The sequence below is a fragment of the Stegostoma tigrinum genome, chromosome 29, assembly GCF_030684315.1.
Source record: "Stegostoma tigrinum isolate sSteTig4 chromosome 29, sSteTig4.hap1, whole genome shotgun sequence".
Taxonomy (NCBI): Eukaryota; Metazoa; Chordata; class Chondrichthyes; order Orectolobiformes; family Stegostomatidae; genus Stegostoma; species Stegostoma tigrinum.
This window is the reverse complement of record NC_081382.1, coordinates 34,415,998-34,433,709: the sequence shown is the minus strand read 5'-3', so window position 1 is coordinate 34,433,709 and position 17,712 is coordinate 34,415,998. Positions and strand designations below refer to the sequence as shown.

The 17,712-nt window shown below is 40.9% G+C and overlaps 1 protein-coding gene across 7 annotated transcripts in view; it reads right to left on the bottom strand.

Annotated features, from left to right (window-relative positions):
* The window catches only part of LOC125465457 (SH2 domain-containing protein 3C-like), a 160,637-nt gene that overhangs the window by 25,867 nt on the left and 117,058 nt on the right, over positions 1 to 17,712 (bottom strand). The gene's annotated exons all lie outside the window — the stretch shown is intronic.

Sequence of the window (17,712 nt, the reverse complement as noted above, 5' to 3'; positions counted from 1 at the left end):
AAACAATAGGAACTCAGAGAAAGCGTGTCAGCCTGATAGAGAGAAACCTTCCATGAGATTTGCCAATTTCTGATAAGATTCAGACTAATACACAGAACACTTTGGCTTTGCAATAACTAATTCATTGAGGGTAGATGCAGGGAGGATGTTCCCGATGGTTGGTGTGTCCAGAACCAGGGGTCACAGTATGAGGATTTGGGGTGGACGATTTAGGACGGAGATGAGGAGACATTTCTTCACCCAAAGTGTAGTGAGTCTGTGGAATTCATTACCACAGGAAGTAGTTGATGCCAAAACATTAAATGTATTCAAGAGGCTAGGTATAGCACTTGGGGCAAATGGGATCAAAGGTTATAGGGAGAGAGCAGAATTGGGCTATTGAGTTGGACTATCAGCTATGACTGTGAAGAATGGTGGAGCAGGCTTGAAGGGCTGAATGGCCTCTTCCTGTTCCTATTTTCGATGTTTCTATGAAAATATTTTCCAATGGCAATAATTCAGAATGTGCAGAACCCTTCCACACAATTTCTGTTACTCAGATAATAGGAGTTTGGGGTTGATTTATGCCGCACTATAACATAGGGAGTAATATACATCAACAACTAACATTAATGTAGATAATAGAACAGCTATGGTGCAAAATGGTTCATGAAGTTGAATATTCCCCAGTATCTGGCCCACAGTTTAGACATTAAAAGCAATATTTAAACTTAAAGTTATTTTTACCAGAAGCATCAAATATCATTAAGAAAAAATTATCAGTGGGAGTTACTTTTAGGAAATTAAATAAATATATTGGATCTTCTCTGAATTACCCTTTGTGGGGGAAAAGCATGTTATAGCAAAGTGTGTTGGAAGATATTTGCTGTAGTTATTGGAACAGAAGGAGCTACAGACATTCCGTGTCATATCCACGCTCACAGTATTGGGAAAAGTGGTCTCTAGTTTCAGAAAAGCATTTTTAAATACAATGGGGGAGTGGTAGAGGGGCAGTGTAAGTATGAGACTTGTAATATGAATGTTATATAAAGGGGAATGTGGTGTGTCTGTCAGTCTTGTTATGAGGGTATTATAGGTGGGGTGCATGTTATACTGAAGTCTACATTACGTAAATGGGATCACGGTGTAACCGGAACCTCATAACCATATTGAGCCAGAATTTCCCTGAAATTAACTGATCAGTGCTTGTGGTGATGGCATTAGCTTTTATTTATCTCATTCATCTTCTGGCTCCTGATTTGCTAGCTGCCCCAGGATGATTTGTCTGCATGAAGTTGCCTTTGATTCTGTTGAATGAATATGATCTACTCTGTTTCACTGACTGCAAATACACAGCCATGGTGCAGATCCAGGTCAGCTGATGATGTAATGTTTTATTTTTACCCTGCTCTTCTGCTAGTTGTAATTCCCAGGAGGTGAGTAACATCGAGTCATCAAGATCCCGTTAGCAGTCAGATCAGGTGTTCAGTAGGACGGAGAAAGAATAGGCTGAAAAGTGGTAAGAAGGAATGATAAATGAATGAAGGGGTGAATGATCAAGCAAATGAGAAAAGCCATTGAATAGAGGAGAGAACAGAGTATGATATATTAAGGAAAGAAGTAAAGAAAAGACTGAAAAATATTGCAGCAAAGTCTTTCACTTCACATTAACACTAAATTTGTAGTGTAGTCAGCAAGTAAAGCAAAGTACCATCCCTCAGAGGAGGCCTCATCACTCCACTTTACTCTAAATATCTGAGAGGCACTCCTGCCAAATTTACTACAGCTGTCAAACCAGCTCATTTGGTTCTTCACAGAATCATAAAATAGTTACTGTATAGGAGGCCATTTGGCTGTAACGTCTGCACCAAATTCGCCAAATGACACTTCCCTGCCTTCTCCCGATAACCTTGCAAATTTTCCTTTTCAGGTTCAAATCCAATTTCCTTGTGAGTGCCTTGTTTGAACCTGACTCCACCACAGTCTCAGGCAACACATTCCAAATCCTAACCACTTGCTGCATGAAAAAGATTTTCCTCACATCACCTTTGCTTATTTAATTTGCTTATTTATCTTTGTCTATGTCTATTCCACAAACTTGTCAATGTTCTACATCAGAGATAACAAGGTGCAGAGCTGGATGAACACAGCAGGCCAAGCAGCATCAGAGGAGCAGGAAAGCTGATAGTTTGGGCCTAGACCCTTCTTCAGAAAATTATGAACCTACGATCTCTGAAACAATGTTATACACCAACTTCCTCACTTTTGAACGAGAAGTAGAGAAAATAGGCAAAACCTGGGGCAGGGTGAGGAAACAGATTTAAAATTCTTTGGACTGATTACACTAGTCCTCCAGTATAAATATTGTCCACACCACGAAAACTGAGCAGTGAACTATTTCTACGCATAAGTCAGACCCAGAATTAAGGAAATACACTCTGAAATTAGGCTGTATACATTGTAAAATGTAGAATATCCAGGATTAATGTCAAAGCAGCTATGTTGGTTTTAAAATTCTCATCCTCTCGTTTCAATTCCGCACCTTCCCATATCTGTGACCACTTCCAGCCCCACAATTCCCTAAGAATTTTGCCTTCCTCCAACTTGACTTCTTACGCATACTCCACCTCCTTTGGCCCATTATTAGTGGCTGCGCCTTCAGCCATCTGGATCCAAAACTCTGGAATTCCCATCCTAAACCTTATTGCCTCCAACTCTTTTCCCATTTTTAAGATGCTGCTTAAAGGCTGTCTCTTTGACCAAGCTTTTTGTCACCTGTCCTAATATCTCTTTCTTTGGCTCGTTCTCATCTAATTTTGTGTGATTAAATTCCTGTGAAGCAGCAGTGGACATTTGAAGCATATCAAGTGCACTGTGTACGTGTATATTGCCTTATTAAAATATAATCTTCCCAGCAACCTTATAACAGAGAAATGTACAAGGCCACATTTGGGGGATCTTGGTGGTATTAGTCTGGGTTGCAAACAATGCAGAAATGCCTGATGTTACAAGTGATTTTCAAGGCTCTGGGATCTCCCCTATTTGCATTGTGAGGGCAGATAAAAGGGAAATACACAGCCACAATCTTCTGTGAATTCTGAGGCTCAGCTCTCATATTCTGAAGTTTGGGGTGAACATGGACTGATGTTTCATCCTGTATAGTGTATCCTATCATAAAATCAAGACTTTGGACAGCTAAGCATTATGCAGGATTGATCCAAAGCTTGTATTAGTGTAAACTGGGCAAATAGAAGCAGTTCTGTGTCTTAAAATGCCTCCTTGGGGAAATGAACTCTTATCTTAGTTTTATTAGGGCATTTGTATCACAATTTACAAGGTGAACAGCTGGATACCAGACCTGTGCTTGGCCTGTTGAATGTATCATTTGTTATGTGGGGTTCCCTCTAAGACAGCTGATTCATCATCAGTGACACAGACTGTGAGCCTGTACAACAGGGCTGAACTGTGACCCTTGAACCCCAAACAGCAAGTTAAGTAATGCCCCCTACAATCCCTTCTGAATGCTGCAGTTTGAACAGATCAGCATCTAATATTTTCCTGCTAATAAAATCCATCTTCTTGAACCCAGTTACTCATTTTAATTTTCCTGGAGTGTTTAATACTATACTCTAATTAATTGTTTATCAGTTAACTTCTCCCATTGCTCTTCAGGATTAGAAAGAACACAAAACAATAGCCAATGTCTGATAATTACATGTCCCAGTTAATGATGAGTGTTTTCAATTCAGCCATTCATTATAAAACACAGTTCTAATTCATATCCACTGGTAACATATGGGATGTGAGAACAGCACCTGTCTCAATTAAATGTATAGAGGAATGTTGTTCTTTCATTATTTCCCTACATTTTCTTTAAAAGTATATTTAACAGCAAGCAAACACTCTTCCGCAGCATGCTGAAAATGGTATTGATGGAAAGTACTTGTATTTGTGTAGCACATTTCACAACATCAACATGTGCCAAAATGCTTTGCAGCCAACGAAGTACTTTTGAAGTGCAGTCACTTGTGTGGGGAAATGAGGCAGCCAATTTGTGCAGAGCAAGGTTCCCCCGTCACTCTCCCAAACAGCAATGAAACAATGATCTCATTATCTGTTTTTGAATGATGTCACTTGGAGGATAAATATTGGCAAAGACAATTGAAAGAATGCCAGGCTGAAAGAATGGACAATAGGCAACTCCTCGGGGCTGAGGGATAGATTGGCCTAAAGAAAACATGTGTCTAATGGGAAAGGCCAGAAAACTAAGCAATGTCTTAATGGGAAACATAATGGGGACTGGAGGTCACTTGACAAGGGGGAGGAATGGTGATGGAGTGATCAGATACTGGCAGAAATTCCAAGGCCCATGCTGTCCCACAAATGAATCACTTTATCAGCTAGGATTTCCTAGAATCCTGCTGTCTTTTTCGAGAAGACAAATACATTCTGGGGAGGAAGAATTTAGAGATGAGACTGGGTGGTGGCAGGGAAGAGTGGTTATCATTTGCAATGGTCTAACAGTGGCGTGTTTATATAAAATCTTAAACCTCCTCTTCCATGGCTTACCTTCCCCCACCGACTCCAGGGTGGCAATCAGAGCCATTAGACACCTTTAAAATCATGCCATTTAGCAAGTAAAACACATTTTAAATACAACAAGCGCAACCATCAGTTCATGGGTAATTTTTACATTGCTCCTTTGTCATCCTGGTAGCAGCAATATCGAAGGAATATTTTAATTAAGTATAAATTAAGAGAATAGGTGGGGCAGCAAATGCTTTAACAAGATACATTCTTTGTGTTTGATGCTGCCCAGAATATTAATCAAAACGAATGAATAAGATGAGGTTTTACTAATACTCAGGCACCGGACACAGGCTGGGTTCTTGCAGCTCTCTCCGCCTTTCCCCTCCCCCGCCACTCGGTGCCTGGGGGCTGCAGGAGGATGAGGTAATGTCTGGTTCCGTTGCGTCTCTTCACAATGCGTTTCACCGCAAGCCTTCAGCAAGCCGCTTTGTCCCCGCATTATACAGCTCACCTTCACCACCCCCAGTAAAATGCATTGATATTAAGATAGCAGGCAGAGAAAAAAATGCTTTGATGCTGTGATTATTTCAATAAATTAGAGTGGGGAGGAAGTCGGATGCGCTAAGACCGAATGGCGATTCTTGGATGCAGTAATATATTAAATTATGGAAATTGATGAATTTGTTGCCGTGGTAGAAATGGACTAATCCACGTGCGTGCGTGTGTGTTTCATACGTATGAATGTGTGTGAGAGAAAGAGATGCACACGGAGTGAGGAATATCGACAGTTCCCTCCCCCCATCCCCCTCTCTGATGAAGGGTCTAGGCCCGAAACGTCAGCTTTTGTGCTCCTGAGATGCTGCTTGGCCTGCTGTGTTCATCCAGCCTCACATTTTATTATCTTGGAATCTCCAGCATCTGCAGTTCCCATTATCTCTGAGGAATATCGACAGTAGCCGGAAGTTAGTGTAATGCAATCAGTCCCTTGTGACTTGCAGTATTTGCATTGCACCTGCTGACCTGTACACACAGGGCAGGGGTCCACATACTCAGCATCTTTTATAAAAAGGGCAGGAGTGAGGTTGAACATCACTGGAAAGTTGAAGGATCCCTTTAGTTTCTCTGGGAGGATGTCTGGTTCTATTTCAAGGTAGACAAACAGGAGGCTAGAAGAGCACAGCAAGCTAGGCACCAACTGGAGGAAAGGAGGTCAATGTTTCGGGTCTTACCCTTCTTGCTGAAAAACCCTGATATCTTAGCATATGACATGCCAGAAGATTGAGAAAAATACATAAGGATGACTAAAAAAAGTAAAAGGAAAAAACATTGGAATATGAGAGAAAGCTATGATTATAAAAACCGTAAAAACAAGTAGTGAAAAAGGATAAAAAAGCACAATGCAAGTGAGTGTGATCCTCTGGAAGGTTAGACTGGGAGTTAAGAAGAGAAACAAGGAGATGACAGATTTTGAACAAGTAATTTAGATCTGTCTTCACAGAAGGAGACAAAACATTCCAAGGATAGCAGAAATGCACAAAAGAAAAGAGAGAGAAATTTAGATCAATTGCAAGCACCAAAGAAAAAATCTTAGGCAGCCAAAGGTTGACATGTTTCCTGGACCCTATTGTTTTAATTCTTCAAAGGGATGTGGGCATCACTGGCATTATTGACCTTGCCCCATTTGCCCCGAGCAGGTGGTGGTGAGCTGCCTTCTTGAACCACTGCAGTCCATGTGGTGTAGGTTGACCCACAATGCCATTGAAGAGAATATTCCAAGATTATAACCGACACTTAAGGAATTGCAATATATTTCCAAGTCACTTGGAGGGAACTTACAGGGTGCTTCCATGTATCTGTCACCCTTGTCCTTCTAGATGATGATGGTTGCTGTTTGAAAGGTGCAGTTTAAGGAGCCTTTGTAATTTCTGCAGTGCATCTTGTAAATAGCTTGCACCCTAGGATCTTGAATGAAGTTGTTACAGAGATGATGAATGCATTGGTGTTAATCTTTCAAAAATTCCTAGATTCTGGAAAATTACTCATGGATTGGAAAGCCACAAATGGAAAAACCAAGAAAAAATGGAGAAAAAGCGGGAAACTATTGGCCTGTTAGTTTAACATCTTTTTGAAAAATCCTACAATCCATTCTTAAAAAAAGGAGTGCAGAGCATTTATAAAATCATAATATGATCAGGCAGAAGAATCAACATGGCTTTTTGAAAATTAAATCAGTTTAACAAATTTATTAGAGTTCTTTGAGAGTGTAGCAAGCAGCATGGATAAAAGGGAAACCAGTGGATGCAGTATATTTGGATTTCCGGAAGACATTTTAGAAGTCACCATGTGCAAGATTACTGCACCAATTAAGAATTTGTTGAAGTGATATATTAGCATGAATAGACAATTGGCTGACTGAGAAGAAAGTGTTGATATAAATGGGTCATTTTTCAGGTTAGCAAGCTGTAGCCAGTAGAGTGCCACATGGGGGCTCAACTATTTACTAAGTATTTTAGTGACCTGGAAGACGAGAATGACTGCTGTCACAAATTTTAAACTCAGGTAGGAGATCAAGTTGTGAGGTAGATACAAAGAGTATGCAAAGAGATATAGGAAAGTTAAATGAGTTGCAAAAACTCAGCAAATGGAATATAACGTGGGAAATTTTAACAAGAAATGCAGAATGCTGCAGTATATAGTGACCTGAGTGTCCTTGTACATAAACATATCACAAAAAGCTAGCTCTTAAAGCAGATATAACACATAATTAGAATGACAGATGGAATGTTGGCCTTTATTGCAAGACGGATAGAGTATAAATGTAGGGACATCTTGCTGCAGCTATTCTTCTTCTTTGGCAGTCTCCCAGGATCAAGAATGACTTACTTATTTCCTTTCCAGGGGAGGTCAGCTCTGCAGTAGCTGGAAAGTCAATCCTGAAGCTGCAGACACTGCCACAAGTGGGGCAGATGGTACTTGAAGAGCAGATGCATTCAACATTCTGAATTCTGCACACTCTGCTGCTTGCACTTGGCCTCCACATGCTCCGCTCAGTGATACTTGAAGACTTGGGCATCTTTGCAGATGCTTCTTCTCCAGTTTATGCATTCTAGGGCGAGCAGTTCCCATATGTTGGCGGGGATGATGTATTTATGCAAGGAGCCTTTCAGGGTTTTCTTGGAGCATTTCCTCTGTTTACCATTGCAGAACTCAGAGTAGAGCATTTGATTAAAGACTTCTGTGATGGGTATGCAGAAAATGTGGTCTGACCATCATGGTTGCTCAGGAATGACCAGTAGTTCAACAATGGGGATATTGGTCTGGGAGACAACACTTACATTGATTAGCCTATTCTGCCAGTGGATTTGCAGGATTTTGTGAAGGGAGCACTGGTGATAACTCTGCAGAGATTTGAGGTGACTGCTGTACTTGGTCACTGTTTCTGATGCATGCAGAAGGGTGGGGATCACAGCTGCTTTGTAGATCATGAGTTTGGTGCTGGGTTTGAGATCTCAGACTTCCAACATTCTGTTCATCAATGTCCAAAGCAGCACTTGTGCATTAGAGTCAAGGCAGGATTTCATCCTCAATGTCTCTTTATATTGAGGGGAGGCTCCTGGGGTCTGGGAATGAATCATATTGTCAAGGGGCATGTGTGGATTTTGATCGTAATGGGCCAATGTTGTGTGGCAAAAGCAGGCTGGGAAAGAACCTTTGTTTTCTGGATGTTTAATCCGAGGCTCATTTGCTCATATGCCCTGGTGAATGCATCAATAATGGTTTGTATTAAGGCTTCTTTGTATGCACACATCTGCATGCTGTTAGTCAGTAGCCCTACAGGGCACTGGAACAACAACACCTAGAATATCATGGACAGTTTTCTTCTCCTTACCTTAGGAGGAATGTACTTGCATTGAAAACAGTTCAGAGAAGGTTCAATAGATTGATTCCTGAGATTGAACAGGTTTTATAAGGAATGGTTAAGCAGATCAGGCCTATACTCAGTGAAAGTTAGAAGAATGAGAGGTATCTTATTGAAACGTATTGAATTCTGACACATGCTGAGAGGATGTTTCTTTTTCTGGGGGAATTTAGAATAATGGGCAAAGTTTAAAATGAAGAGATCTACCATTTTAAATGAGGAAGAATTTCTTTTCTCCAAGAGTTGTTAATCTATGAAACTCTCTTCCCCAGAGATCAGGAGAGTCTGGGTCATTCAAAATACTGACCTTGTGGCAGATATATTTTTTAAAATGAAGTTAAGTGTTGAAGAGGACAGATAGGAAAGTAGAATTAAGGTTACAATCAATTCAGCACCATAATTTTATCGAATAGTGGAGCAGGGGCAGGGACAAATAATCTACTCCTACTCGTATTTTTAATTATCTTAAAAATGGACTGTAATCCATAGTCAGACACAAGTTGCAAACTGGAGTTAAATCTAAGGACAGCTTTCCTTAGTGTTAATAATCCTCGTGTCCCTTAACCAATCAACTTTCTTCATGTGTGAGCCTTACACAGTGAGGTTATTAACCATGCAAAGTTACGTCATGGCAACGTCATATCTACTGTTGAAGGCTCCCCACCACCATTTTCCACTTAACATTCTATAAACCTGTCCTCAACCATTCTTTAATCATTGTACATACCACACTATTCTAACCTCCATTGCCACTATTTATAGAATCATGGAGTCATTCAGCATGGAAACAGACCCTTCTGTGCAACATGTCCATGCCAAACAATTTTCCCAAACTAAACTAGTCCCACTCGCCTGCGTTTGGCCCATATCCCTTTAAACCTTTCCTATTCAAGTACCTGTACAAATGTCTTTTAATTGTAGTAACTGCACATGCATCTACCACTTCTGCTGGCAGTTTATTCCACATATGAACCACCCCCTGTGTGAAAATGTTTCCCATCAGGTCCCTTTTACATCTTTTTCCTTTCACCTTAAAAATATGCCCCTGGTTTTGAACTCCCTAACCCTAGGGGAAATAAGAACTTTGCTATTTACCTTAACTATGCCCCTCATGTGCAGTGAAAAAGTCCCAGCCTATCCAGCCTCTCCTCTAGCTCAAACCTGCCAAACTCAGCAGCATTCTGATAAATCACTTCTGAACCCTCTTCAATTTGATAATATCCTTCCTATAGCAGGGCAACCAGAGCTGTACATAGTAATCTAAAAGTGGCCTCACCAACTTCCTGTACAACGTCCTGGCACCAGGTTGTGAATGAGGGGGATTTTTCTTTACTAAACGGTAGCCAGAGTTCTGAACCATTAAATTTTAACTGTGATCTTAATGTCAGTTCAGAGGATGTCATTTGAACTGGGCAAACTAACCTTCCTATTGGATCTTCTACAGATCTGTCATTTTTCGGTCATCTAGGTTGCAGTGTTGTTGAGGGTAGGGAGTCTACAACACTGAGATATGGTGAAGTGCCACAGGGGAATGGCAGCAAAAACACTGAGTTGCAACAAAACAGTGGATGTGGGCACTTATGTGAGAGTGGTCAGTAAGAATGAGCAAAAATACAGCATTTCCAACACTTGCAATTTGTATTACAAATGAACAAAAAAAAATTCCTCACCTCGCTCTCCTAATGCAGTGAGTTGCACTTAAATCAATAATGCAAAACCAGTACATTGTTAACAAAATGCTTCTTGTGGAAGAAGTTTACGGGAACTGTTTTTGCTGCATCACTTCTGACTCACTGACAAAGTAGTAAACTGCTCTGTTCTTTTATTTATGACCAAACTCTCAATTCTGGTACTGCCTGTCTTTTCAGTAATCCATGCTGTGACCCTTAGGCTGAAAATTGAGTTTTAGTTCAAATCTTACAGGCTGATCACTTGGTCTATTCAATAGTCCATTGATCCATATACAAGACCCCTCCACTACCCCTGGGTGAATACACTCTCCTGCCTTTAGAATATTGATGATATGCAGCAATAAAAATATTTTTGACCCAGGATTGGAAACAAAAGCTCACATCTGAAATTGCTAGGCTTTGAAACGAGGGTGATGAAGGATGCAGTTACCATAGTAACATCACAATCAACCGCAGTCTATGAAATATGTAGAAGTAGTTTTCAAGTGCAACACACACAGTATGTTCGATGAATCACTTTTGGCACAGTATGTTGTTCTATTTAACAAACAAATAACCTGTCAGCTCTTAATTAAATCATGATAATATCTTACAAAACCAGCACCAATTTCAAAACTGTGGACAAATAATCTGAGTAAATAACAGTCTCTTAAAATTTCAGAGGTAGCAACAGAGAAACATACAAAAGCCAAAGAATACACTGCCGTAACTGTGAGTAAATGCACCCAATGTGCAAACAGATGTAAAGTTGGCCTCTGGTCCATGCTGGTCTTAGCAAAGGATATGGTGAAAATGTTTCGGTTAGCTATGATTTTCATGATTCATATTTTAAGAAAGGTTGTTGGAGAGGGGAGTTTAGTGGCAAGGCAAAAAGGAGTTACTATTTCATTACAACATTGAAAACAGCAGTGGGCTATTCAGCCCCTCAAAACTGCCTGCCATTCAGCATAATCATAGCTGATCTGCCCCAAACCTCGACTCTTCTTTCATTGTCAGCTCATCACAGCCTTCAACTCTGTGATATTTCATCTCCTCTCTAATTATTTTTGATGATCTAGCCTCCACAACCTTTTGGGGCAGAGAATTCCAGACGTTCCTTACCCTCTAGAAGAAGAAATTCCTTCTGTTTTAAATGTGTGTCCCCTTATTCTGTAACTATGTCCTCAGTTTGAGATTCCACCACTTATGAAAAGAATTTCTCAACATCTACCCTGTGAAACCCTCTCAGAATCTTGAATGTTTCAATAAGATCAACTCTCATTCTTCTAAAATCTTATTATTAAAAGCCTAACCTGTTTAGTCATTCTTAATAAGCTAACCCTTCCATCCCAGATATCAGCCTAATAAATCTCTACTGAACTGCCTCCAATGCCAGTGTGACCTTTCTTAAATATGGAGACCTAAACTGTTGACAGTACTCTGGTGCAGCCTCACCAACACTTCTAACCAGTTTCCTATTTTTGACCCCCAGCCCCCAAGCAATAAACACAGAAATTCCATTTACCTTCATGATTACTTGATGTACTTCCATGCTAAGGTTTTGTGTTTCATGCACAAGAACTCCCAGATCCCTTTTTTTTTGGGAATCTCTCTACATTCAAATAATAGCCTGTTTTTTGATGCTTCCTCCCGAAGAGTGTGGCTTCACAATTTCCTACACTAAACTCCATCTGCCAGGATTTTTGCCCACTCACCGAACCTATCTATAGCAGATTCCTTATGAATTAAGCACTGCTAGTACCAATAGTTTTATTATCAGAGTGATGTAGTTTGGGCAATATTAGAACTGAGAGACCTGTAGTTACAATGAGAATCTTGAGCTGTTACCTTGCCTTGGGATACACAGGCAGTTTTAACAATGCAAATGCATGGAGCAAGCACACATGTCAGCCTTCCACAACCTGAGATGAAGACGTTTCAAGCATCTGAGAGTCTAACTGAACTGGTCTGGTGAATGAATACAACTTTCTTCACTTTCCTTAAGGCACTAATATTTGCTGGGAGACAGTTCTTTGGGTATTCTGCAATCTCTGTTACTTCATGCAAATGGGAAACTTTCATGTTGGTGTTTAGCCTATGACAATCATGAGACCATCAGGATGAAAAAGTCTTTTTTTTGGCTTGGAAAGATGGTATCAGTGGAGATCTGCAAGGATTGGTCCAGGGTGAGGTGCATTAAGCCAAACGCAACCTTGTCTTCACCCATATCCAGGAACATTGGAATATTAAGGCTATTCATTCCCTAAGCTTCTTCGAAAATCCTGAATTCCAAAATAATGACAAAAGATAGAAATTTTCAGAGTCAGAACCCTGACATTTGTAAGTAAAAAACAATTTCAGATTTGTAAGCACAATTCGCCACATCACATTTGTAAACTGAAAACAATCTGCTCAAGAAAACAATTTTATTTACAAAAGGAGAAAGTATGCTTAGCTTTTCTCAGTCCCTGCACTGCCTGAAATGAAGGTTACAACCTATTCTAACTAATACAAACAACCTTTGCACAGCTCCCCAAGTGGTTGACTGGAACCTGGACAGATTATTATTGACCAAAGCAGCAACAGGGAAACAGCTGACAGACCTGATTTTCTAGCTGTGGCATTCTGCTGTTGCATCTAACCCTAATCATCCTGAGATGGAACAGCTAATGGGATCAGAGGCCAACTCCAATTATCTTTTATGAGATGCACGCAACCCCCACTCAGCATTAATTTTATAGAAGCAGGGTATCTATTAACAGGTTCCTTTCCATTATTTTAAAATTCATTCCTGGGTTGTAGATGTCCCTGGCTAGGCCAACATTTATTATTTACATCACATTACTGGGTCTGGAATTATGTATAGGCCAGATAGCAGATTTCCCTCCCTGAAAGACATTAGTGAACTAAACTGTTTTTTACAACAATGTTTACAGGCTGCGTTTTTTTGTGGAATTAATATTTCACCATCTGTAATGGTGGGATTTAAAACCTTTTAAAAAATAAAAATTCACAGGTTGAGGACAGTTAGGAGTCAACCACATTGCTGTGGGTCTGGAGTCACACATAGGTCAGACCGGGTAAAGGTGGCAGTTTCCTTCCCTGGAGGACATTAGTGAAACAGATGGATTTTCCCTGCTAATTGATAATGGGTTCAAGGTCAGAATTGGACACTTAATTCCAGTTTTTTAAAAAATTCTGCCATGGCCTAACTCAAATCCAGGTCACCGCAACATTATCTGTGTCCAGCAATAATACCACGAAGCCATCTTCTCTCTATCTGTTCCCAGAACATTAGCCTAAGAGTCTACAATGCTAGCCCAGAGACATTACCAGTATGTCCCTGCCTGCCCTCATTTAGAGGAAGAAACAGCAGATGTAACTCACAGGTGGATAGCAAGAGTTTTCTGACTCTGTTTCTAAAAGGTTTTGACCACATGTCCCCTTATACCCCCACCTCAACAGAAGAAAAATTTGCATTTGTTAACTACTTTTCAAAACTACAGCTTATTTACTTTACAACCGATGACCTATCTTTAAAGTGAAGTCTCTGTTATAGTTAAAAAAAGTGCTTCAAGCTCACACAAACAACCTGGACATCTGTTTATTTTGTTGTTCGGGTGATATATTCACCTGAGAAGTCCTCTGCTGTTCTGTGAATAGTGTCTTTCGATCCTTTATGCCCAGCAACATTTTAACATCTTGTCCGGAAGATGCCAATAGTGCTGCACTTCCTCGGTACTGCACAGAAATGTCAGTCTGTGTGATAGAATTAATTATCTGAAATGGGATTTAAGTTCTTAACTTTCTGTTTTAAGGGGTGAGAGGGCTATGGACAAGCCAAGGATGAAGCCTTGCATTGAATAGGACCTAAAATGAGTCTGGAAACAAACGAAGAAACAGCACCATTGGACATTATATTTGAAAGGCACTGTTTGAAAAGGTGCTGGAGGTGGTTGAGATGGGCGTGGGAGGGTGCACAGACAAAGAGATTAAAACTGCATTGCCAGTGTGCATGGGCACGGGAGTATATAATAGGCAGCCAGCACCTACCACCAACCAGTCCACTGAAGCAGCTGCCCCTGTCAACACCACGGTGCCTACTCATTAATATAACTGATGCTTGAGATCAGATGAGCTCACAACCACAATCTCACCACCGTTTGTATTTGCAGCTGAAAAGTGTCGTAAATATCGGTGAGGATGATTAACCAGATTTAACACGTCCGGGAAGACGAATTTCCGGGTAATGAATTGGATGTAATTTCTTTATAAATCTCCAGCCCTGACGTAACGGCAATTGATCAGGCTGCCCAAATGACATCATTCAACAGCGAGTGGGTGTGCAAGCAGCACTGCGATATAAGTCTCTGGCTGGCAATAAAATAAGTCTAAATTAAATTGCATCCCATCAGACTTTAGTATATAGAAATATATTTTTAATCTGGAATAGGTTCAAGATAGCAATCTAATTAGATGGCCCTAACAGTTGTAAACCAAGGAATCCAATACTCTGTATGAACCATATGAAGGATTCGCTTCGTTTCCAATCTGTAACTCACTGCAGGTTTATTGATTATTCTGTACATGCCCGTATGCCAGTAACAGTTGGCTTGATTTCAAACGTGATGCCCGCCACAGTCGATTAGTACACGCCAGCTGTTTTCACAGACGGAAAAGGGAGAGGCGACTCGAACGGATTCTGGAAGAAGTATGACAGAGTGCCTGAAAACAAAAAAAAACTCAGCAGGTCTGGCCCCATCTGTGTAGAGAGAAAGTGAGATAACAGAACTCGTGCAGAGTTCCTTCTGAAGGGTCATACCGGACTCGAAACGTATTTCTCTCTTCCCAGACGCTGCCGTACCTGCTGAGTTTCTCCTGTGTGTTCGTTTCAGATTTCCAGCAGTATTTTGATTTTATTTGAATGGATGCAGGAAGACAAATGGACGCTTTGAGCCTGGAATCCAGGGGGGGAAAAAGCAGAGAGGCGAGAGGCTGCAGATTGATGGTGAACGTGTTCAGGACTCTCTCTCTCTCTCTCTCTCTGTCTTTTTCTCTGGATGTCATCAAACAGCCCTGTCATTGGCCAGCAATGATGTAACCGTGGACCACAAAGGAGAGGCCGTCATTGGCCTCACAGCAGAGCACAGCTGCTTGCTCTGAGCTGAAATGTCACTCCAACAGCAAAACGTGTTCTCGCTACCTCTAATTTCTCATGCAGTTTGTACAGATAAAAAAATGTCTGTAACAATTAGAAGACAAAAACAGGCGGCTCGAAGTCTCATTAACGTTCATCATCTATACCCCTATCTTGTTTTGCTATTTTGTCTTTCGAATTGCTCTCTGGACCCAGTTCCATGTTAAAATGTAATGGAAAAACATCAGCCTCTCAGATTTTGGGTGCGCTCACACTAACTCATCACAGCACTTAGGGTAAATTAAATGAGCTGATACCCAGAAACAGTGTCAGCTTCACTGTATTAATCACTGAACGGCTATGGGGGAGGGGGTGTGGCGGTTGTTCGGTGCCTGTAGTGGTAGGGGTAACTTGTTCACAAAAAGGGCTGCAAAATGGAGAAAGAGTTCACCCCACCATAGATTTTTCTTCACGGCAGTTCTTTGAGGAGCCATGCAATTAGTCCCTCTCCCCTGTTCACCCCAATCGCCTTGCAACTTTCTGTCCATAAAGTATTGATCCACCTCATTTCCTTTGGAAAACTAATATTGAACCGGTTTCCCAGACCCTTTCAAGCAGCCCATTCCAGATCATCACTCGCAAGTTTAAACACACATCTGCTTCAGTTAATCACCTGATCCTGTGGTCTGCCCTTTAAAAAGAAAACTAATTAAACTATGTGTCAAGAAATTCAACAGTTCGACAAAATCTCTCTTCATTGGTGTAAATCACAGAATTTTTCTTACATTAAATAATAAATAACTTGAGATCGTTGAAGGTTTTATGGTCATGTTAGAATAGAAATAACTTATTGATTAAGGTGCAAACGCTATTTCTCCATCCTCTATGTCATCAGTGATGATTAATCTTGTTATAATAACAAGTATAAGCCTCTATAAAAAGAAGACAAAGGGGTGTTTTGTGAATGCATTAAAGTGAAACTGGCCACCTCTACACAACTTTTAAGTGAAAGTTCCTTCGCTGCTCTTTTCATTTTCATTTTCAGAGCATCAGAATAGAAATGGTGTGAATTACTGAACAAATCTGCAAAATTATAGATAATCCCTTTTCACGTAGGCTCCAACACATTGTATTCCTGATTTGTTGAACTACACACTATAATATTCCTACAGCTGATTTGAAACCATCTATGCATTGGGACGGTAAGTGGCCGTAAAAATTCCACACACAGCTCCATATTTAAAATGAATTCTCTTCACCTGGATTTAACTGTTGCTTTGCCCAATTGAATCTCTACATTGAAAGGATAACTTTCGATAGATTGCAGATGTGTTCATTATTCGCGTTGCTGATAAAATATCATTGAATAATGTCGATGTATCTTCAATAGCCCAACTCTTGAGACATTGAAACCTGAATCTCGGTGGGTATGCAGAGGGAGAGCCGAGATGAAGATACAGCAAGGTGGCTTGACAGAGGTGGAGAAAGGCGGAGTGGAGACCCATGGACAAGGCCTGCATTTTCTGCAGGACTCTGCAGTGAACCCCGGTCCCATGATCGAGGTTTTTAGGGTTTCATAATCCTGAGTTTCAGGATCTGAACAATAAATGGGAGAATGCTCCTTTCCAGACTGGCAATGTGGATGGTAGAAAGCACGTTTAGAAAGGAAGTGTTGAAAAATGCGCTTATTATTTTGCTCTACAACTTCAAACTCCCACCGTGATTCAGTTTGTAAATGTATTGCCTGTGAGGAAACCCCAACCTCAAATCAGGTTCAATTTCCGGCCTGTGTGATGTGATTGGATTTTAAATGTGGGATGAAACAGGAGGAGATAGAACTAGCTGTAATGCTGGTGGGTTGGAGGAGGTCGTTGCTCTCTGGAAAAGTAGTAATGGAAGTCGGCCGAGTGGGCATCACCTGAAGCTGACACTGTCAAAGACGTAATAATAATGAGGCATTGAACATTCCCCAGACAGAGCCAGTAGTCTCTGGAACGGTGGGGAGAGGGTGGTGAGAGATTAGCGAAGTAGACATTTGAACGGAGCAGACAGCCTGATTTTTCAATCCGCCGGACGGGGAATGGATTGCTGGGACCAATGCCGTGCTTTTCAGGCCTTGCCCAGATGACCTGCTCCAACCTGTCCATCCCGGTTTGCAGCAGAGAAACCGTCCTTCGCATAGCCAGCCGCAAAAAAAGAGATTGCGTATCGAAATCACATCGATTTTACAGAAAAAATACTTCTAAGGATTGAATAGGGGAATTCAAGAATACCACCGCGGTGGTTAACAAAACAAATTGAATAATGTTTTTCAAGTTGTTTAGATTTGCCGACAGAGCAATGGGGTGTGAGTTACTGGTGCTGACAGGGCATAGATTAGCTCTCTGCCTGCACTATAGGTTCTCCCTGTGTCTGATAACCCAGCTCCCTCACACCGTCAGCCTCAAAAACCGCTCTATATTACATTGGTGCTGTTA